At 38.8% G+C, this 10,897-nt stretch overlaps 1 protein-coding gene across 2 annotated transcripts in view; it reads left to right on the top strand.

Moving 5' to 3' along the window:
- The first annotated feature begins 1,299 nt into the window (after nt 1–1,299).
- cpeb4a (cytoplasmic polyadenylation element binding protein 4a) overlaps nt 1,300–10,897 on the top strand; it is a 54,179-nt gene continuing 44,581 nt past the window's right edge. For both annotated transcript variants that reach the window (XM_051860134.1, XM_051860133.1), the window contains exon 1: nt 1,300–1,444. The gene's annotated coding sequence lies outside the window, so the exon portion shown is untranslated. The remainder of the gene's footprint in view (nt 1,445–10,897) is intronic.

The following is a 10,897-nucleotide window of genomic DNA, read 5'->3' as shown; positions in this document are numbered from 1 at the left end:
CTCTGATTGGTTTATTGCACGTTGCACCCAAAAGACACCCATTACTCATTAAGAAAATAGGAGCAACCCTTTTAGACCATTTCCCTGTCGTTAAACTAGCAAAAGTGGATTTGGACACGCCCTAAGTGAACTTGCGCCGTGCACTTTAGACCATGCATTTAGATCGTTAAAATAGGGTTCTGTATGGTTGAAAAGACTGTAAAGCTGTTTCATACCAAAAGCCTACATGATATGCTTTCTCTGGGTCAAATTAACCATGGTTTATTATAGTAAAACCATGTTTTTGGTGCATTGATGCCCATTTGTATAACCACAAAAAACCATAGTTAAACTATGGTTTTTGTAGCAAAACCATGGTTAATTTGAGGTTACCATGGAATAACTACAAGAATCATGGTTTTGTGTTTTTTTGTGGTATTTGAAGTAAAACCATGGTCATTTTTCGTAAGGTGATCAGCGGTAGCACAAACGTAGATTTGAATGTTCCGCTGTTATTTTGTCAAAGGTTTAAGACACAGGCAAATTATTGTCATTTAGGAATAAGATCGCATGTTTGTTTGAATCAAGATTGCGATCTTTTAATGTTTAATCGTGCAGCGGTCTACGTAGGCAGCAAGACAGCAAGTCGACTCACTATGGTTTGAATTGGAACAGCATTGGATTATCTCAATTTAAAAAAAGTTTAAAAAAAAGTAGCTGCTCTTTAAAATTAAAGATTGTTACACTGTTTGCAGAAGTTTTCTTAACAATAACTGCAGAAAACATGATATTTTGGTGGAACCAATTGGTTTAGAAAAGTAAAAAGGACAAGATAGTAAGCAGAACTCACCACAGATTGGCTTCACATACTGTTCAGAATATGATTGAGTTAATTCATTAGAAAAATTGCTCTAGTTTTGCTGTCAACAAACTGTTGAGAGCTTCTTCTACCGCTCTCCAGAGGCTCGACTACAGGGTAGTGAAAGAGTGTTCAAAAACCTGGGAGTGACAATGTAGAGGAGTAGAAACCAAATCCTTGTGGAATTTGGTTTTTGCTGTCAAAATGTTTTTGCATGAATGGCATTTACGGATGTTAGGCCAAGTGTAATCCTTTTGTGGTGAGTTTTTTCATTCCATCAGATTTTTGCATACATAGACAGGCTACATTTTTCACTTTACGTTGAGACCAAAGTTGATATTAATGGATTTCTTTTGCCAACCGCAGGACTGGCCCAAGGCTCCAAAAATCAGCTTATGTGCAGCAAAGTAGAGGCTCCGATGGCTCACGTTCAGTCACGAGGGAGTCGTGCCAGAAGATAGTGGCAAAGAGGAGCCCAACTCCGCATACTGTCTGCATATCCAGGCCAAGATGTAAGCGTTTGACTGAGTGGATAAGTGGAGGACAAAGCAGGCATTTTCTGGGTAGCATTCATTATCTGAACTACCCCAAATCAAAGGATCAGAGGTAAGGAGAGCGTGAAACTAAAATGAAGGAATTACTGAGATTATGGAGAATTCGCAGTTAAAATAAAGATGTTTGTAACCAGAGAGCAGAAACATCATTCCAGCACTAAACTTATCCAGTGACTCAGTTTTATGTGATGTAACTCAAAGCTCCTGGGTTGTTGATGTCTGGTAAACCTGACTGTCACGGAAAAAATAATAATTCATCAGTGGCCGTAAAGGTGCTCGTCGTTATACGGTTGCCAAGAACAGCTTCAAACTACTAAAAAGTTTTCGTTTTTTTGCAGCGTCTCGCCCACATTTAAGCCTCAAATTCTTGTACTGTGTTTCAGCTCACCACACTGGCCTTAGCCCTGTGACCACTAACAACACCAGAACCACAACAACCACTGCTGCTATTTATACTGCTACAACTACTACTTTTGATACTACTACTTCTACTTTTACTACCATTACTAATACTATTACTACAACCACTATGTTTATTTTCAATAGTGCTAGTTTTATCTTTTCCTGTGCTAGAGAGCTATAACAACTTCTAGTATTACTCTCCAACCATTGCAACCTTTAATGCCTCTGCCTTCAATGCATTTGATTACATTTTATGAAACTGTGTTAAAAAAATACTGTAAAAGCTACATGCACAATTGAAAAAGACGTGTAAACATGATAATGTATGAAAATAGCACTGAGAGAGAATAATACAATACCTGCTGCCAACAATGTCTAACACTTAAAGAGATAGTTCACCCAAAAATGAAAATTATGTCATTAATTACTCACCCTCATGTAGTTCCAAACCTGTAAGACTTTCGTTCATCTTCGGAACACAAATGAAGATCTTTTTGATGAAATCTGAGAGCTTTCTGTCTGTCCATAGACAGCTACGCAACTGACACAAAACGAATCCATATGAATTGAGCCATATTTAAATCCATATTTAATCCAAATTTTCTGAAGAGACTCGATTGCTTTATATGATGAACAGATTTAATTTAGGCTTTAATTCACATATAAACATTGATCAGCGAACAGAAGCTCAACCGATCCTGCTTGACACATGAGAACAAACCTCTTTTGGAAGCTCAAACTGCTGCGTAACACGAGAATGAACCTCATTGGTTCTTACAGAAGTTCAAACGTGCTGCGTAACACAAGAATGAACCTCATTGGTTCTTGTAGAAGCTCAATCGTGCTGCGTAACACAAGAATGAACCTCATTGGTTCTTGCAGAAGTTCAAACGTGCTGCGTAACACAAGAATGAACCTCATTGGTTCTTGTAGAAGCTCAATCGTGCTGCGTAACACAAGAATGAACCTCACTGGTTCTTGTAGAAGCTCAAACATGCTGCGTAACAAGAATGAACCTCATTGGTTCTTACAGAAGCTCAATCGTGCTGCGTAACACAAGAATGAACCTCATTGGTTCTTGCAGAAGCTCAAATGTTCTGCGTAACACGAGAATGAACCTCATTGGTTCTTGCAGAAGCTCAATCGTGCTGCGTAACACAAGAATGAACCTCATTGGTTCTTGCAGAAGCTCAAACGTGCTGCATAACACGAGAATGAACCTCATTGGTTCTTGCAGAAGCTCAAATGTGCTGCGTAACACAAGAATGAACCTCAATGGTTCTTGCAGAAGCTCAAACGTGCTGCGTAACACAAGAATGAACCTCATTGGTTCTTGCTGAAGCTCAAACGTGCTGCGTAACACAAGAATGAACCTCATTGGTTCTTACAGAAGCTCAATCGTGCTGCGTAACACGAGAATGAACCTCATTGGTTCTTACAGAAGCTCAATCGTGCTGCGTAACACGAGAATGAACCTCATTGGTTCTTGCAGAAGCTCAAACGTGCTGCGTAACACAAGAATGAACCTCATTGGTTCTTGCTGAAGCTCAAACGTGCTGCGTAACACAAGAATGAACCTCATTGGTTCTTGCAGAAGCTCAAACGTGCTGCGTAACACAAGAATGAACCTCATTGGTTCTTGCAGAAGCTCAAACGTGCTGCGTAACACAAGAATGAACCTCATTGGTTCTTGCTGAAGCTCAAACGTGCTGCGTAACACGAGAATGAACCTCATTGGTTCTTACAGAAGCTCAAACGTGCTGCGTAACACAAGAATGAACCTCATTGGTTCTTACAGAAGCTCAAACGTGCTGCGTAACACAAGAATGAACCTCATTGGTTCTTACAGAAGCTCAATCATGCTGCGTAACACAAGAATGAACCTCATTGGTTCTTACAGAAGCTCAATCGTGCTGCGTAACACAAGAATGAACCTCATTGGTCCTTACAGAAGCTCAAATGTGCTGCGTAACACAAGAATAAACCTCATTGGTTCTTGTACGCCATGCAAAAATGCTTGAGCTTCTGTTTACCACAACTTATGTGTGAGTTCATGAATGTTTATATGTGAATAAAAGCCTAAATTAAATCTGTTTATAATATAAAGCGAACTAAACCATTCAATTCATATGGATTAGTTTTACAATCTCTTTATGAACTTTTTGAAGCATCAAAGTGGTAGTTGTGTAGTAGTCTGTGGAGGGACAGAAAGCTCTCAGATTTCATCAAAAAGTTCTTCATTTGTGTTCCGTAGATGAACGAAAGTCTTATGGGTTTTGAATGACATGAGGGTGAGTAAATGATGACAGAATTTTCACTTTTGGGTGAACTATCCCTTGAATCTATTACTGAAGGTATTATTGCTAACTTTTCAATGTCAAGTGTTATGCACATTCAGTCTAATAGCGTTCTCATTGTGCATTCCCATGCCACAACAATCTCCTTATCTCGTATTACGCAACCAACACAGCAAGTGCACTGCTCTACAAAGTTTTATTTTCATTATAAATTTAAAAGAGCTGGGAGCACAGAGGATTTGTTTAATGTCTAATGATTCGCCTCAAGTGGAGATTGAGAAACAGTCGCTGGAACTCAGGAACCCTGCAGAGAGCCTGATCCCGCTGGCTTATGCAGATCAGTGCGAACTCATTAAAATATCTCCCCTAAAATGAACTTTGTCCAGGGCTGAGGAGGAAATCTGAGTCTGACTTTTATGTCAGTCTCCAGTATAGCATTTGAATAGGGGAGGGCGAGAGGAGAGGGGTTACGTGAGGTAGCGCCAGATGAGGTGGATCAGCTCAAGAAATGGATCCCTCATTTTCACGTTGGTGAGAATTTTACAGAAGTCTGGAATTAAATTTCTGTACAGGATGTACTACTAAATGCTAATCCCAATTGTTTTTATGTTAGTAATAAAAAGTATCAGTAAAAAGTATTATGGAGTGTGCTTTAATTCAGTTGATCCAGAGCTAAAACTAACCTTTTTACATTTGCAGATATTTGCACCTACACTGTGTCAATATTAGACCCTCACTATATATGAACACAAAACCACTGCACTGCAAAAATAATTTTATTATTCAGTATTTTTGTATTGATTTCCAGTTCAAATATCTTAATATTCTTAAAATCAAGATACATTTATTTGAGAAGCATAATGACTTGAGTTTAAGCTTAAAACAAGCACAAATATCTGCCAATGGGGGCCAAAAAATAATATTTTTTTCCCTTTGAATTAAGTTTATTTTCCTGACCCCAATTGTACTTGTTTTAAGCATAAACTCGCTTAATATTGATACATTTTTTTTTTCAAGAAAACAAGACTTCATTTTTAAAGCTTCTCAAGTAAATGTATCTTGATTTGAGGATATTAAGATATTTGTACTGGAAAACAAGACAAAAATAAAAGTGAGAAAGTCACCATGAGACATTCACCAAAATATCTTCATAGCCATACAGGTTTGGATCGACATGAGGGCGAGTAAATGATTAAAGTTTTTTCATTTTTGGGTGAATTATCCCTTTAATTTTCAGCCCAAAAGAATAAAAATGAGGCATCATTGAGGACCATCATTTTAGGCACCGTAAATGAAGTTCATTTTATCATGTACCTCCCACAGATGGCATGTGAACGGTAATCTACAGCGCTGTTCTGTTTCTGCGCTGGTCAGGAGAGAACGTGATGGTTTGAACTAGGAAGGTCGTTGGTCTGTTAGGGGGGTGCGGAGACCCTGCAGAAGTGGGAATGGTGGTTGCAAATTATCTATAAACATGGAGGAACAAATGAAGTACAGTGTAAAGCCTAATTTGGGCCCCTAAATCATTACCCCTCTGTGTGACAACCCTGGCAGATGCTTGCCAGCACTCTTCAAAAAAGTGGGTGTTCTGCTAACCCAAGAGCATTCAATGCATCTGGCCAAACACAACACTGGCGGCGTGCCCACCCCGTTTGCTGTGCTGACACACATCCAGAGCAGCCTTGGCGATCGTGAAGGAACCTGGCCCTGCGGGTACACTGGGAAAGGTTGCAGGTACTTCAAACCCACGGGCGCTGTAAACTGATCACACAGACGGTATTATATGCAACCGTTTGCTGAAAGAGAGTAAACATCTTGTGATGTATTTGTAAAATCGATTTGACAAGATTGAAAAAAGGACAGAAATTGCTTGTTTGTGACCTTTTGACATTACGTAGTATTTGTCTGACCCCAAAATGAATATTCTGTCATCATTTCACTCAGCCTCATGATGTTGTTCCGAATATAAAAGGATATTTGAAGCTGTTTTTGCAGCTCCAAAAAGGACATAAAGGTAACGTAAAAGTAATCCACAAAACTCAGTGGCTCATCAAGTCTTCGGTTTACCCAAAATGAAAATAATCCCATAATTTACTCACCTTCAAGTCATCCTAGGTGTATATGACTTTCTTCTTTCAGCCAAACACAATCAGAGTTATATTAAAAGATATCATGGCTCTTCCAAGCTTTATAATTGGAGTGAATGGTATCTGAGATTTTGAAGCCCAAAAAAGCACATCCATCCATCATAAAAATTAATCCATACAATTCAAGGGGGTTAATAAAGGCCTCCTGAAGCGAAGCAATGGGTTTTTGTAAGAAAAATATCCATAATTATAACTTTAGAAACTATAATCACTGACTTCCGGTAGACGGCCGTGCACAAGTCAAGTTCCAGCAGAAGAGTGACCTTTGACCCGACCTATGACGTATTAATAAACGCGGACGCGAATTAGAAATTAGAAGTTAGAATTAGAATTAGAAATCTAAAACGAGAAATTTTAAACATCAGAGGATTTCAATATAAGAGTAAAGGAGCTTGAGTTTGTTGCACAACCCTATTTGTTTGAACAGCGAGAGTCGTCTACTCTCAACTACTCCTATACGTCATGCGTCGGGTCAGGGGTCACTCTTCCATCGGAATCGACTTGTGTACAGCCATTGCCGGAAGCCAGTGATTATAGCTTATAAATATATAAATATGGATATTTTTTTTTACAAAATCCCATCGCTTAGCCTCAGAAGGCCTTTATTAACCCCCTGGAGTTGTATGGATTACTTTTATGATGGATGGATGCGTTTCTTGGGCTTCAAAATCTCGGGCACCATTCATTCCCATTATAAAGCTTGAAAGAGCCAGAAATTTTATTAATATAACTCCAATTGTGTTTGGCTGAAAGAAGAAAGTCATATACACCAAGGATGGCTTGAGGGCGAGTGAATTATGGGATAATTTAAATTTTTTGGGAACCCTTTAAGCAATACTTTGAATGATGAATTTGTGGGTGATTATTCAACCCGTGTTTAATGAGCCAAAATCAAATATGGCAACTTGAAAAAACATCATGACATTAAGCCACATGACTTGCAAGAAATTATGTATTCTCATTTTTGTTTGAACTATTCCTATAATTCAAGGTTACTCAGATCTGACCTGCATTGTAGAATTTCAAATTTGAAGTTACTAAGTTTATTTATATATAATAAATTGAAACCTTATCAACAAATCTTGACTTGACTTGGGTCTGTTGCTGTATGATATCGGTTTTTAGAAACTAATGTCAGTGTTGACACTAAATGAAGCAGACTACAAGTATGCCACTGAACTAGTGCCAATGTCGTGACAGCCTTGGAAAAATGCCTCTAATTTCATGTTTATTTTGCATGCAATTAGGCTGGGGCCTGTTTTCTTCAGTCTCTTGTGGTTGATATTTTTATCAGCCAGCTAGTATTATACTTCATGCAAAGCGCCAACACGTTTTTCTTAGTGTGTGTGCACGCGCATGCTCGCATTTATATGCATATTCAAAGCACACCTTTCTCCCAGTGTACTTTACCACACTTGGACTAAGAAAACTTTCTTGAGTAAAGTCACTACTGGTCCCAGTGCGCACTGCATACAGTACGCTGACCAGCAGCTCTGCCAGGGTGACTGCGACTGGTGTTATATGTCAGCATTGCTGTCTCTGATAGCTCTGTGTTGTTTGGGATTTTCCAGGGAAATGTGTGGAGGGCATTTCAGCATGTGACCTAAGATAACTTGATGAAGAAAATTAAGCACTTGCATAGTATTTCTTGGAAGTGAATGAATGCTGATAGCATGGGCCAGGTCATTTTAGGGATAATTCATGGGTGTTGATTTATTAAGGACATCATTATATTTGGAACATTCGATTGAAGCAGGAATGAATTGTGGAGGCCAAATTCAATGCATATATCTCTTAACGGGCTGAGTGTTTTAGACTCATTTTCATTAAGGGCTGTGTGCTGATGAATGATTCAGGGAAGCTATGTTAGGCAGTAACTTGAGACGAACATGAAAACAGACTTGGCAAAAGCTTCACAAATACCACATGAGGAGTTTGAAAACCATAATTATGGGTTACATTTTTCGGCATTGTTTATTTCAGAGTCTGGGGTTACAATTAAGGGAATTTGCCTTGCAATTAGTATGTTAAAAATAATAAAACAGTTTACCTAAAATACCTGCACTTTTTGTAATGATTTAGACCAGCAAATTGAAATTACAACGTTTCAACATTGCAGAGTTCCGTTTAGATGTTTAAGTGAAATCAGAAGCAAATTGAGAATGACAAGACAATGCCATCTATTGGAAATTTAGGCTACATTCATACTGATCAATTCCAATTTTTGCTCATATCTGATTTTTTTGTATAGCTGTTCACATTGTTCACTGACCTGCATGCGCAAAAGAACGATACAAATTGGGTTGCCAGGTTTTTACCACAAAATCCACTCAATTCCTTCTCAAAACTAGTCCAAAACTAGCCCAATCGCGTTTCGGGGGGTAAATATCGCGTTAGTGCGGTCGCTTCAACAGTGAAAAAGTAACCCAATTCTGCGGGGAAATCGCGGACTCGGCAACACACACAGCCTGCTGTCAAACGGAAGTAGACACGGAAGGCATTAAAGTAAGCGATTACGCGTTTATTTATAGTGCGATCTGCCGCGGAAACCAGCGAAATTGCGCAGGCAATATGAAAAATAAAGACAATGATGTGACAAAAGAGAGCAGAGTTTTGAAACTTTTATGATACGAACCCTCATGTTTTGCTTGTATTATAGAGCTGTCGAGTTCTTACACATCACTCCTTCTACTGACTACCCTTCGCATCTATTTTGATAACGTATGTAAAATCTTTGAATAGACTCCCATGAGCGCAGAATCGTTACGAATGTTGATCTCGAGTGACGTAAAAATCGCATGAATTCCGGTACACTGCGGTCGCATTACAAAACATTGGACCTATACGCTAGTGGGTGTCCATACGGGTTTTGCATAAAAGATTAACATGACAGCACATGCTAGTCGATAAGCTGAAATGACTCCACAGCAACTACATAAATTTATCCAATAACCATACAGTTTCATTCTAAAAGTTGTAACTTCTTCCTGAGTCTCTCCATCAGTGTCGACTCCGGTTTGAACAATGTAAGGCTGAACACCGTTACTGACAATCCTCATTTTGGCTGCGTGAGATTCTCCAGCTTTGTTGTTGTTGAGCAAACGAAGCGCAGACGTAAAAGCTCCGCCCTCTTCTGGAAAGGGGGCCGGGAGCAGCAGCTCATTTGCATTTAAAGGGACACACACAAAAACAGCGTGTTTTTGCTCACACCCAAACAGGGACAAATTTGACAAGTTATAATAAATGATCTATGATGTTGGTAACCAAACCAACCGTTTCTCAAAATGTCTTCTTTCATGTTCCGCATCAGGGTAGAGTAAATTATGACAGAATTTTAATTTTTGGGTTAACTATCACTATAAGGTTGAAGGTAACAGCATTGGATCATCATACAATATTTAAAAAGTACAGCTCTAGTTGTTGAATGTTGTGTTTTTGTCTCACTTATAGAAGTGCTTTAGTATGCAGCTGGGAATGAGGATGATTTCTGAAAACACCCAGCAGGGTAAGAGATTTTAATGACAGACAGATCCCCACTGCAGCAAACTGTAATAGAGCTGAAGAAACTTTTGATATCACCATTAAACCATAAAAGACTTTTAACTTACAGCTCAGTTTTACCATAAAATGGTTACGGGTGAATATGAGGCTGTAGTTTACATGGTCTGGAAATTTGCGGACGGTGCGAACATATTTACGTTAAATTTATTTTTTATAAATCCCAATATGTGCATTGAAAATTGCACATTTCAATGCAATTTTGTGTGTGCACAATGTTTATAGCCTACATCAGGCCTCTGGACTTTATATTGTTGTCTTGTTTTAGTTTATGCGGCAGTCGTCCGTAAGGGGCTGCTCCTTTACTTTCGTTTTGTTGTTTAAGTTTATATTATTATTAAAATTATGTTAAAGCTACAATATGTAGATTTTCGCCGCTAGAGGTTGTAGCTTGATGACGGCGAGCTTGAGCGTAGAATCATGGGAGATGTCATCTTCACCTCACAGCCAGTGGAAAAGAATTGGGACGGGACTCGGGCAGAAATCATGTTCATGGATGAGATTATTAACGTCACTGTAGTATGAAGCAGAGCAGGACCGAGTGTTGTGCGAGCTGAATGAGGCCGCTGGAGCGATTGCTAATGAGAGACGAGTGCGACACACGGATCAAGAGCGGCGGAACTTTTATTATGCCGCAGTCTCCGCTTCTTCCGGTCAAGTGTATGTGGGGTAACACAGCGCTGTTTATCATATTAGAAACATTTGACTGTGTTGAAAATGATGTTATATCGTTACTCTGTGTGTTCGCTCGGCAGCTGCTGTGAGACACTTGTTGCACACTTCAGTAAGCTAGATCAATTTAAGAATATTATATTAATAAATGCTGGGTGGCTTGTGTTGATTAATGGCATGCAATTAATTTTAAAACGTATTGTATGATGGAGAAAATGCTGCATTAGCTACTTGACAAATAGTGTTTTCTCTGAGGCATGGTAAAAGCATGGTACTCTCGGAAAATCAAGAAAACTAGATTTAAACAATAAGACTTAACGTGTTGAGCTATATAACAATAATTCGTTTTCTGTCTATAAATGTAACCAAACAGTTGTTCCCTTATCTAATAAAACACATAATATATTAAAGCGTCTTTGGTGTTTCCAT

Source organism: Ctenopharyngodon idella, chromosome 14 (genome assembly GCF_019924925.1).
Source record: "Ctenopharyngodon idella isolate HZGC_01 chromosome 14, HZGC01, whole genome shotgun sequence".
In the NCBI taxonomy this organism is placed as follows: domain Eukaryota; kingdom Metazoa; phylum Chordata; class Actinopteri; order Cypriniformes; family Xenocyprididae; genus Ctenopharyngodon; species Ctenopharyngodon idella.
This window is presented reverse-complemented; position numbering and strand designations above follow the sequence as displayed.